General features: G+C 44.3%; 1 protein-coding gene across 1 annotated transcript in view; it reads left to right on the top strand.

The window, feature by feature from the left end:
- Window positions 1–13,005, top strand: part of LOC103179715 (laminin, alpha 3) — a 150,117-nt gene that overhangs the window by 15,448 nt on the left and 121,664 nt on the right.

Genomic DNA, 13,005 nt, shown 5'->3' on the forward strand with positions numbered 1-13,005 from the left:
GGGAGACAAATAACCACAGGGTAAAATTTCAAAGACGGCAGAACTTACTGAAATATTTCCTTGACGCTCTTTGGCAATCGAGCAAACCCCAGGGTAGCCAGCCCTGATATTGGACTCCACATTAATTGAGCCCTGACCAGCGGCATTCCACGGATGGAATTCCCAAGGTCCCAAAAGGATGGAGCTGTAGTTCCACAGAGTATCTGATGATCCATAGGTATATACTTGTCTCTCTAACCTTGAGACATTCAACTGAACTGTCTCTGTTTAATTTTTAGTCAATCCTATTGCAAAGTGACTGCGTGACTCCAGTGAATGAATGAATGAATGAACGTTGGTTGACAGGGTAATTCGGGCCAGGATCACAAGTGCCTGGCACGTCTTAACAGGATGGCTGACCTCCAAGTTATCATGTGTTCTTTCCCCCAGCATAATACAGAAAATGAGCAAGGCAGGAAACCCGTGGCACATTATCCTTAAAGATTGCACGTAGCTTATTTTTGTTCTATGCAGCACCCGTGGCTAGATAAAGGTTAGAAAGGATGTATTTGTTTGGTCCCCAAGTAACAACCGTTTGCAAAAAAAAAAAAAGGACACGTTTGGAACGACAACAACGTGCATTTATATAGCACCATTCCCGTGGAGAGTGTCTCAGAGCGATTAACAGTGGCGGAGCCTGATGCCGAGCCGGGGGGGGGATGGAGGTAGGGGGTGAATATAAGCACAGTCGAAGAGGAAGGTCTTCAGTCATGATCTAAAAAAGGGAAGGAGGGGACAAGGCGGAGCAATTGGGGGAGAGAGTTCCAAAGCTTTGAGGCGCAGTGGCTGAAAGCACGGCCGGCGATGATGGAGCAGAGGGGTGAGGGACAAGCAGGAGGCCAGAACAAACTTGCTGATGGGAACAGCAACAAGATTACATTTGTAAAACGCCTTTCATGTCGAGAGGACATCCCAAGGCGCTGCCAAAATTACAGTGTACATTAAATGTAAGTAAATACAGTGACACACGTATCCCAGCCATGTCAGTAATCTGTCATTTGCCTTGAAATCCAAAAGGTGATGTGCCATTCGCTGTCAACTGTTGAGACTTTAGTGATGTGCATTTGTCATTGGGGAATTCAGAGCATTTAGTGGTAAGAGGGGCATGGGAGAGCCCATTTACCTACAAAACACACAGTCCATTCCTCTTCGACCGTGCTGACAGTCATCTCTCCCCACCTCCAGCTTGGAGTCAAGATCCGTCACTGTTAAGCAACAACAACAAGATTCCATTTATAAAGCGCCTTTCACGTCAGGAGGACATCCCAAGGCGCTGCACAGTTGGGTCATGACCCGAGCAGGGGGGAAATGGTCAGGGTGAGGGGAGGGAGCGAGAAGGGGGGAAATGGTCAGGGTGAGGGGAGGGATGGGAGGGAGCGAGAAGGGGGAAGAGAGTCGAGAGGGGAGCTGAAGGCTCGGTCAAAGAGAAAGGTTTTGAGACCGGCCTTGAAGGAGGAGAGGGAGGAAGCAAGGCGAAGGCACTGGGGGATAGAGTTCCAGAGCCTCGGGGCTGAGAGGCTGAAGGCCCGACCACCGATGGTAGGGCGATTGGGGCGGGGGACGTGGAGCAGACCGGAGCCGGAGGAACGGAGGGTACGGGCAGGTAGGTAGGGGGATAGTAGGTTGGAGAGGTAGGAGGGAGCAAGGCCGTGAATGGCCTTGTAGGTGAGGATGAGGATCTTGAAATCAATCCTCTGGGGGATGGGGAGCCAGTGGAGGCGAGCGAGGGTGGGAGTGATGTGGTCCCGAAGCCTGGTGCGGGACAGTACACGAGCTGCAGAGTTCTGAATGACCTGCAGCTTGTGGAGGGAGGTGGCGGGAAGGCCGGCGAGGAGAGAGTTCCCATAGTCCAGCCTTGAGGTGACAAAGGCGTGAACCAGGGTTTCAGCAGCGTGAGGGGTGAGGTAATGGCGTAGTCTGGCGATGTTCCGGAGGTGATGGAAGGCGGTGCCAGTTGTGGTGCGGATGTGAGGGAGAAAGGACAGCTCAGGGTCGAACAAAACGCCGAGGTTCCTGACTGGCTTTGAGAGGTGGAGAGTGCAGCCTTGGATGCTGATGGTGTCGGCGCCTGAGGTGCGGAGGCGCTGACGCGAACCAATCAGGAGGGCCTCGGTTTTTCGCACGTTGAGCTGAAGAAAGTTGTCTCTCGTCCAGGACTCGATGTCGGACAGGCAGCTGTCAGGACATCGGTGGTCGTGGAGTTGAGAGTAGAGGAGGAAAGGTAGAGTTGGGTGTCATCCGCATACATGTGGAAGTTAACTCCATGTCTGCGGATGATGTCACCAAGGGGGAGCATATAGAGGGTGAAGAGGAGGGGACCGAGGACAGAGCCCTGAGGGACTCCACATGAGACAGTACGGGGGGTGGAGGAGAAGCCATTCGTCGAGACAAAGTGAAGACGGTGAGAAAGGTACGACCTAAACCACTCAAGGACAGTGCCTTGAAGGTTGAGGTGGGAGGACAAGCGGTGGAGTAGGATAGCGTGGTCGACCGTATCGAATGCTGCCGATAGGTCGAGGAGGACGAGGAGGCAGAGGGAGCCCTGGTCACAGATGGTCAGGATATCATTGGTGACCTTGACCAGGGCAGTTTCTGTGCTATGGGCAGCACGGAAACCTGACTGAAGGGGTTCGAAAAGAGAATGGGTGGAAAGGAAAGAGCGCAGTTGGGAGGCGACAACTCTTTCCAGGACCTTGGAGAGAAAGGGGAGGTTGGAGATGGGCCGGTAGCTTGATAGCACTCTGAGACGCTACCCTACATGGAGGGCGCTATATAAGTGCAAGTTGTTGTTGTCATTACACTTAGACTGTATACTACGAAATGCTTTGAGATATCCTCCTGACGTGAAAGATGCTGCTGTATCAAATGTAAGGAAATTATTATTTATTACTCATGCACCAACAGGGACAGCACACAGACATGCCATTTTTCAGATGAGATAACAGTTCATGCTGAACTATACAAATAAAAAGACAAGCTTCAAATTTGTGTTAAGCTAATTTCTCTCCCTGGTGGGATTTAATACCTCATTAGTAATTCTGGTAATAACACTTTAATGCTCTCCATGTGATGCTATTTGTTTTTTGGGGGAAAAAAAACTTTCCGAACCTCCTGAAAGGATCTGGAAAAATGATCTGATCGAAAACACATGTGCTAATGCTGTGCCAAGCACTGGGGTTTAAGGTTGTTTTGCTGAAATCCTCGGAATTTGGCACCTTTTCATGACTGCGTTTAAGGTCTACTTTCTGCTGCTGCTGATTGCCACGAGTAGAGACTTGAGTTTAATTTCTCTGCTCTTCTGGCAGTGTGAATGCTGCTGAGGCCAAATTCCCTGGGCTCCCCCCTCAATCCCTTCTAAGAAAGTGGGCCACGGGTGGATGTCTGCTGGTAAGGACAGGATTCATCTTGAACTGCGATGCACTTCATGGTTGAGCAGACATTCCATGCTTACTTGTTAGGCTCGCGGGTACCAGTAATAAGCGCTCTGAGATGCTTCCCCACATGAAGGGCTCTATATAAATGCTTGTTGTTATTGTAATGATCCTTGTGTTTTGTTTCATGCCTCTCACTTCAAGAAGATGTCTTTACAGTATGTCCTTCACAGGACATACTGTAAAGCATAGTATCTGTAGTTTGTATGTAAACTCAAAAGCCTGCATGTGAATCATAGCAATGTCCCACAAAAGCCATGAAGTGAACAACCAGCTCTATTTGGGGGATTGTTGGCCAGGACACCAGGAGAAACTTCACTCTCTTTTCAAGTAGTGCTAAGGGATCTTTAGCATCCACCTGAACAGGTAGGAGAGACCTTGGTTTGACGTCTCATCCGAAGGACGGCTCCCGCTGACAATTCAGCAACGATGAATGAGCCACAGAGGATTGCCAGGGTGGGTGGAACGGTACTTCATCATAAGTCACCACATCTCGGGGAGGAGGAGATGATTGCGAAAAAATAATAATTGAGGAGTGTCTTTGTTTCCATATACGGCATACATGCTTGGTCTTGCAAGCGAGAGGACCAGGTTTGATTCCCGGACGGGGTGAAACCTTAGGGAAGTTTCCTTACTCACAAGCCTACGTTTACCTAGCAGTAAGTAGGAACCTGGTTGTTAGTTGATTTGCAGATTGTTTTCCCAGTGGTAATAATCCCTTTGAAAAAAACCAAATTGGTCACTTAATCCAAGACTGTTTGTGGGACACAGCTGTGTACAATTGGCTGCCGCATTTTGCCCATAAAATATACAGTCAATCCACTTTACAGTACATTCTGTGAAAGGCATTGAGACGTCTTGAAGACACGATAAGGCACTATATCAAATGCAAGGATTATTATTATTATGTTGTAGACCTACCTGCGTGTGGACAAATTGTAGTAATAAGAAGGAGGCTAACATCTGAAGTGACTGTGCAGCTGTATGAAGCTGAGTTGCTTCTGAAATTGTTCCAGCATAAAACATGACCCTGACGAGCTCTTCCTTCACGCCAGGATAACTTTGGAAACCGAGATTTCAGTGGACGCCGCTCGAGTTCTTCCATCATAAGTCATCGTGTAAATGGGATATTAAATTCACATTCCACAATTGTAAACCGAGTTCTTGCGCCAATTTCAGCACCTTCTTGCACCTCAGATCCCACGAGAGTTGCTTTTAGTTCCACTTAGGATGAACTGAAAGCAATCTCCCTGTATTTTAGACTGGCAGCTGCCCAAATTCAGTTGGTGTGTCGACTATTATATTACAAAGTACATTTACTGAGCTCTCTCATTTGGGCAAGTCTCCTGGTGCTTGGCTCAGAGAGAGGGGTATGAATACTCACTGGCGAGGGATCGTTTTCTACAGGGTGTTCACAAAGTCATGTTACCCCCATGGTTTTTTTTTCTACAGTGTACCAACCAACAACTGAAACATGTGGAAAAATGATGATAATTGTATTTTGAAATCCTACCACTACTAATAATAATTATATTAACAATAATAATCCATTTGATATAACGCCTCATCACATCGTTAAGACATCTCAAAGTGCTTCACAGAATATATTGTAAAATGGATGGACTTGTAAATTTTGTGTGTGAATCGCAGCAGTCAATTGCACACACCAGTGTCCCACAGACAGTCATGAATTTTTTTTTTGAGGGATTATTACCCCCAGAAAGCGAACCGGCAGTCGACTAACAACCAGGTTCCTATTTATTGCTAAACAAACAGTGTTTGTTTGTGTAGCAGTAAGTGTTTAACTGTAGTTAGATGTCCAGAGGTTGGTGTGAGTGTCATCATTTTCATAGGAAATAATAATCTGTTACCATGTTCAGTTAACTTGGATGGATTGACGTGGCAAATGCATCTCTAACAGCTCGTTTCAGCTCCTCCATAGTCTCATAGTGCTGTTTTGTAAGAAGGGGGTAAGAGGACTTGGTGGACACCCTATAGATTGCTTGTCATCCAGTGTGGGGCTACAATGACAACTTGCACTTATATAGCGCCCTTCGCACAGGTAACATCTCAGAGCACTTAACAGCAATGTGGCTTCATGCCGAGCCTGAAAGGGGGAGAAGGTGACCGAAGGCACGGTTGATGAGTTAAGATTTTAGGTGTGATTTGAAGATGGCCAGGGAGGGGACAAGACAGAAAGATTGAGGCAAGAAATTGTGGGCATGGTGGCTGAAAGCGTGACCACCAATTATGCAGCGGAGGGAACGAGGGACGTGCAGCAGACGCCTGGCAGCTGAGCAAAGCTGGTGGGTAGAAAAGTGGGGTGTGAGCAGATCGGAGAGGTAGGGAGGTGACAGGGCATGAAGAGATTTGAGAGTGAGGATCTTGAGTTAGTGGAGAGTTAGTGGAGCCTGGCAAGGACTATCCATGTAACACTCGCCCACAAAAAACACAGTCACTACACTTTACAGTATATTCTGTTTGATATGTTATTGTAGGCAAAACGTTGGGCAAGTTTCCTTCCTCCACACGCCTCTGTTTACCTAGCAGTAAGTAGGAATCCGGATGTTAGTTGATTGGCGGATCGCTTTTCCTAGGGGAAATAATTTTTCAAAAAATAATAATAATAATTTGCTCACTCAATCCACGCCTGTTTGTGGAACACTGCTGTGTGCAATCGGCTGCTGTGTTTTGCCCACAAAATATACAGTCAATTCACTTTACAGTATATTCCGTGAAGCGCTTTGAGACATTTCGAAGACGTGGTAAGGCTCTATATCAAATGCAAGGATTATTATTGCTGTTATAACGATTATCCACAGAGTGGTTTGCTCTGACCTTACAACCAATGAAGGGAGGAGGGACTTACTTTGAATCTTTACAGGATTATTTTACAAACGCAGGCAATTAGTTCAAATGTCGGATTCCTTGCCCTTATTTTTGGTTGGCACTTGGAATTTAATGACCTGTGTCAGTGTTGAGAAGTGGGCTATACTTTAGTGCATATTTAAAATACGTTGAACAGTGATAAAATGACACTGATCTCTGAGGTAGGTGTGGGTGAGGCATGTACAGGCAAACTTAGCTGACTTTCAGGAATTGAGGCCACCGCCGAGGGAAACAAATTCTTGTGCTTCTTATGTCACCTTTACTTGCTTCTGATATTGCCATGTATGTGACTGGTTGATCCTACACAGCAACACAATATGAGAGGTATAACTGCAGTCAAACTGAGAGTCAATCTGTCATCTTGCATCAGCTGTGAGACCATCTGGAACAGTTTGGTTCCACTAACTCGATCCTGCATGAAGGGCACTTTTTAAACAGAAGTTGCTGCTGTTGTTTAATGTACCCAGTAGGTACATAATAATAATAATAATCCTGGCAATTGATATAGCGCCTTATCACGTCGTTGACGTGTCTCAAAGTGCTTCACAGAATATACTGTAACGTGTATTTTGTAGGTGAAATGCATCAGCCAAATGAGAACATGAGAGAAAAGTTGTATTTCTTTCAAACATTTAAATTTACTTACATGTCTCTAGTTTCACTTACATCATTAACACTTCATCTCACCTGGTCACAAATTTACAAGAGAGGTGGACAGGTGAAGTAGGGCTTTTAGCCCTGTGACCATATGTGAGGACTCCCCCTAGGGATCCCAGATGGTATGTCTACCCTGACACAGTCTCATTTCAACTCATTTTTTCAGCATACTTATGACATTACAATAAACTTTACATTTGATATAGAGCCTTATCACATCATTGAAACTATCAAAGCTTTATAGGATTTTATTCTTGAGTTTTTTTTGTCCAAACAGGTGTCTGACACATGCGGAAACCCAACACTGTGCTTAAGAGTGTCCAAACTAGATTGAGAATTCTCCGTATGTATATCACCTACACTTGGAAATTTCTTTGTGTGGAATGGAATTCATACTCTAATAGGACGCACGCACCCTGCTTACCTTATTCAAAGAGTATTATACGAAGATTGGCAAGAACCAATGCTTGAGGACTCCAATGTACATTTGGAGTTTAACCATAAATGTGCATTGTGTTGGCGAATACTCGTGCTGATTTCCAGAGTAGCTTTCCCTTGTGATCTAGTGGAGCAGAGTCTTGGCATTGCAGTGTTGTGTTTTGAAGGCTATGAAAGGGATGTATGTTCCTCACACAATGAGTTGTGATGAGGGCCAGTTCAATGAAAATGCTCTAATGCCAGCTGATCCACTTGGTGGATCCCAGCAGGCTCTGTGTAGTTTGGACCCAGAAGATGAGAATGTGAGAGAATACTGTTGCTGGGGTCATCTGTGTTCTGAGCAAAACGAAATCTAGAAAACTGCCCGCAGCCGTGCTTAACATGATTAGAGAGTGCAAACGTGTGTTACAATCAGTAATACCACTCTTCAAGGAAAGTCATCCTCTTGCCTGCCTCTTCAATAAGAGGGCCACCCACAGTCACTGCTGGCGGAGAATCCTCCCACTCCAGCTCCTGTTAACCCTGCAAGCCAAAGGATAGGGTGGTCCTAGCTGGACAAGCAGCAGGAAAGCTTGCCAGACGGTACTATGCAGTTTTACTGGTTTGACTGCAGCAGTACCCCAATGCACACTGTACCAAGCCTTGACTCTTGCCAACCTGCGCCTAATGCTCTCTGGAATTAGGTAAGCAGGATGCCTACCTCCTGAGAGACGGTGTGCATTCCATTCCAACAATCTATCTGTGGGATTTCCATGTGTAAGTGGATGCATGAAATTCCCACCTTGATTTGAATTCTCTTACACATGGTGATGGGTTTCCGCATGTGTCAGACACCAGGCTGTTCCCCTAAAAAAACAACAGTTGGTTATGATTCCACACCATATTATGCACACCTGGCTGACCAACAAAAAAAGACTTGGAAAGAAATGCAAGGATCAGTTTCAAGGGTCCAAAATCATGGGCATAGAAAATGAGGTTAAGGGTAGGCCAGTTGAAAAAAGCAATTCAGGAATGAAAATGAAGGAAGGATACAAATAGAATTATAATATAATAATAATATTATCATTAAATAGAATTAAGATTTCAACAACTTGCATTTATATAGTGCCCTTTGTGTAGGATAACATTTGGGAGTGCTGAGCAAGGAAAAAGGGGGAAGGAGAGGAGCCCATAGGCATAGGTGAAATGGTAGATTTCAGGTGGGATTTAAAGATAGATCAAGTGTGGGGTGAGGTAGAGGGACTCTGGGAGCTCTAGAGAAGAGGGGTAGAAAGACTGAGAGCTGGCGGAGGCCATGGAGGGATTTAAGAGTGAGGAGCTTAAATTCATCCCGCTGGGGGATGGACACAGTGGAGCCGTATGTAATGGGGTCGGTGTGGGTTTGAGGGATGTGGACACGATAGACAGGACATAAACCCGGATGACCGTGATTGTATATATAATTTCTTGGCAATGGTGGGTTCAACCTGGAGTCATCAGACAGAGTAAAGAGATTGTCTTTCAAGTGGAGAGCCTGGTAGTAATAAATTGTCAGTAACTCAAGTGGAAGTAATGCAGGCATAAGTAGTTACATGCTAGTCCGTCCTTGTGTAAACCTATACTCTCTCTGATGCCTGTTTTGCAGACTGGGGCAGGCTTGGTATTTAGTCTTCTTGAGCTTTTGATAACTTTTGGTATTATTCCTCTGTGTTATCCAGATGAGGGAAATGATCAAAAATGACATACAGATAGATAGAAACAATTTATTTTCAAGGTAGATATCAAAGATGCCAAGGCGCGACTTGAAAAGAGAGTTTCTCTCTCCCGGTGTCTTGACCAGCAATTCCACCCCTAGAGACAATTAGTCATTTAGTTAACGGCTGTTTGTGAGATATTTTTGTATGCAAATTGGCTGCTGGGTTCACCTACAAAATACACAGAGACTCCACTTCACAGTAAATCCTGCAAAGTGCTTTGAGAGATCTTCCCAAAATGAAGGGCACTATATCAAATGTAAGGATTATTAGTATTATGTATAGTGTTTATAAGAGGCAGGTTTGAAGTGGTAACAGAAAATTGATGCCATTTTAACAGGAAAAGCCCGCCGATACACAGGAAACCAGTGGGCTGAGTGCCTGCAAGTGCAATGAACGAGTTTTCAAAATAGATGATATTTGTGTCGCTCTTGGAGTAACTCGGTCCTTGACGGCATTACATCACCGGATGAAAGCTCCCGGATGTCAACCCTAGGCATGCAATTCCTTTGCACTGTTGCTCAGTGAGAAAAGGACGGTCGATTCACAGGATATGAGTCAACACAGTAATGAGCAGCTTGAGTTGTGATGATAGCTCTCAAAAACACCGCCTTTGTCATGTGGTTCCTACTATTACAAAGACATTGTTACATTACCATAGCAATTCTCTCTGATTGACAAGAACGTCATTAGGGCAGAGAAAGAGAATTATTATTGAGGCTTGAAAGATATATTCCAATCAAACGTTTTCCATTGACACATTAATACATCTTAGAGGCTCCTGAATGGGCATGTTGCTACAAGGAATATGATTTTTCTTTTAAAATTCAGTGCAAACTTTCCTGTTGTCTTAGCCAACAACCTCAGACAAGATTTTTTAAAAAAACACCAACTACTGCAGATGCTGGAAATCTGAAACAAAAACAGAAGTCATTGGAAACACTCAGCAGGTCAGGCAGCATCTATGGAGAAAGGAAAGTGAGTCAACGTTTTGGGTCCACGAACCTTCGTCAGATAAGATAAGATTAGTCATTTACTTCACGACTGTTTGTGGGACATTGCTGTGTGCAAATTGGCTGCCGTGTTTGCCTGAAAAATACACAGAGTACATCTCACTTCACAGTAGCAGCCTGTGAAGCTCTTTGAGATGCCTCGCAGATGTGATAAGGCACTTTATCAAATGTAAGGACTGTCAAATAAATACTTGCATTTGGTATAGCGCCTTATCATGTCGGAAGGACATCTCAAAGTGCTTCACAGGACTTTACTGTGAAATAGAGGGACTGTATTTTTAGGCATATGCAGCAGGATAATTGTGCACAATAATGTCCCACAAACATCCATGAAACAAATGATCAATTTTATTTGGGGGATTGTTGTCCAGGACACCAGGGGAGAGAAAATCTCTTCTTGTTTTGAATAATGCCATGAGATCTTTAACGTCCACTTGAACAGACAGAAGGGGACTCAGTTTAACTTCTCATCCAAAAGACATAATCCCCGATATTCCAAGCACCTCCCCATTCACTCCACTGAATTGGAGTGTCATCTTAGACTATATGGGTTCAAGTCTGGATGTGGGAATTCTGACTCAGAGGCAAGAATGCTACCACACTGAGCCAAGTTGAGCAAGGATTATAAATCAGGATGTTCAAGCTCAGAACCTTTAAACTGTCAGGAGGAGACATTAATTTTGAAGACCAGGCTCCTGACACTCTTGTTTTCGGAGCACCAAGAAGATTTCAGGATGTAATTTTAACCAGCACTGAGTCAACTCGTGGCTATCTGAATTGAGCCTTCTGCAGTGACCCTCTCTACCACTCTCGCTGTGTGTTATGAAGCAACATGTTTCAACAAATTTGCAGCTTGGCTCTCGCCATCATTATGTGGCTTGTCATTTTAGAACGTGTTAAGCACACAAGGAATGAGTTTGTCCAAGAATTCATTCCATTGAAGCAGTCTGCGTCTGGCTCGAATAAATGAGGAATGATTGGTGGAGCACAGCATAGTTAGTTAGCTCTTCAAGCAAAAAAAGACTATATATTGACCTACTTTTTTTTTCTTTTAATTAAAAGTAATCTTGTTTTGCTCTTGTCACTCCAGCTAATTTCAGAAATCCTGGCAGAGTTACAGAATGTCTTGTATGTTTCTATTTTAATACATGAGATCATGACCTAGCCTAGGATATCCACTGCCATTGATAGAAGAGCCCACAGAGCCCAAATAATAATATATAATATGTAACATAATATATATATGTCATAGACCGCACTTAAAGGTAGAGAAAAAAAATCACACCGCTACAAACCAGCCTAGATACGATCCACAAATTGCATAATAATAATAATAAATGATAATAATACTTCCATTTCATATAACGCCTCATTTGTGGAGTCCTATAGCTCAATGGTTAGAGCGTTCACCTTGCAAGCGAGAGACTTGGGTTTGATTCCTGGCAGGGCAAAACCTTGGGCAAGTTTCCTTACTCCACACACCTGATAATAATCCCTCAAGAAAAAAAAACAATAATAAATTGGCCTCTTCAATCCATGACTGTTTGTGGGACACTGCTGTGCGCAATTGGCTGCCGCGATTCGCCCACAAATATAGTCAATTCACTTTACAGTATATTCTGTGAAGCGCTTTGAGACGTCTAAAAGACGTGAAAAGCGCTGTAGCAAATGCAAGGGTTATTTATTATTATTATCACGTCATCGAAATGTCTTGAAGCGCTTCACACGATATACGGTAAAGTGGATTAAAATACACAAAAAGTGTATTTTGTGGCTGTGTTTCACGGCAATTAATTGCGCACAGTAGTTTCCCACAAACATTCTGTAGTGAATGCACTTATCCATCCTGACTTATTGTTTCCCTTAGAAAGCTAAACTGACAATGATTCAGTGCGTGGATATGTGCACCCAATATCTGACAGCAAGACTCGTGTGTAGCTTAAAGCGATATAATTCCAAGAAATGTTTGTACTCGTTTTGTGTCAGTTGCAAGTAGGTGCACGAATGAGAAACTGAGTGTGCTGTTGCGCTGGTTTTGGCCAAGTACATCTTTGGAATGTTGCTTTAGCCCCTCCCAGACTTGCAAATGTGTTAAGGGCCAAGTGGAGAAATAGTTAGATGAAACGACCGGCGTGTCAATTTTCTGAAACCAGAGGATGGAGGAACTTTCATGCTCTTTGGCGTCTGAGGAGGATAATAATAATAATAATCCTTGCATTTGATGTAGCGCCTTATCACGTCGTCGAGATATCTCAAAGCGCTTAAATTATGGAACAGGCTCCCAAGGGAGACAGTGGAAGCAGAAAATGTCATTTGTTTCAAGAACAGATGAGATAGATTTCGGCTAAAAAGTAATATCTCAGGATATAGTTTGGGGCACAACATGTCAAGCGACTGCCAGGATGGTGGAAGGTGAACTAGATGGACCTTGGTCTTCTCCTAGCAAATTCTTGTGTTCTTCTGTTCACCGGATATACTGTAAAGTTAATCGACTGTTTATTTTGTGGGCGAAACAAGGTAGCAATTGCACACAGCAGTGTACCACAAACGGTTGTGGATTGAGTGACCCAATTTTTTTAAAGGAATTTATTACCCCCAGAAAGCAACCACCAATCGTCTAACAACCGGGTTCCTACTTGCTGATGGGTAAACAGAGGCAGTTGGAGTAAGGAAACTTGTTTAGCATTTCACGCTGCCCAAGAATCAAACCTGAGTTCTCCCGCTTGCGAGGCGAGCGCACTAACTACTGCGCTACGGGACTCAACATTAGAAAGTATTCTGAATTCTGGAATTCCTAGGTGCAGT

The sequence above is a fragment of the Callorhinchus milii genome, unplaced genomic scaffold (assembly GCF_018977255.1).
Source record: "Callorhinchus milii isolate IMCB2004 unplaced genomic scaffold, IMCB_Cmil_1.0 Scaffold2, whole genome shotgun sequence".
In the NCBI taxonomy this organism is placed as follows: domain Eukaryota; kingdom Metazoa; phylum Chordata; class Chondrichthyes; order Chimaeriformes; family Callorhinchidae; genus Callorhinchus; species Callorhinchus milii.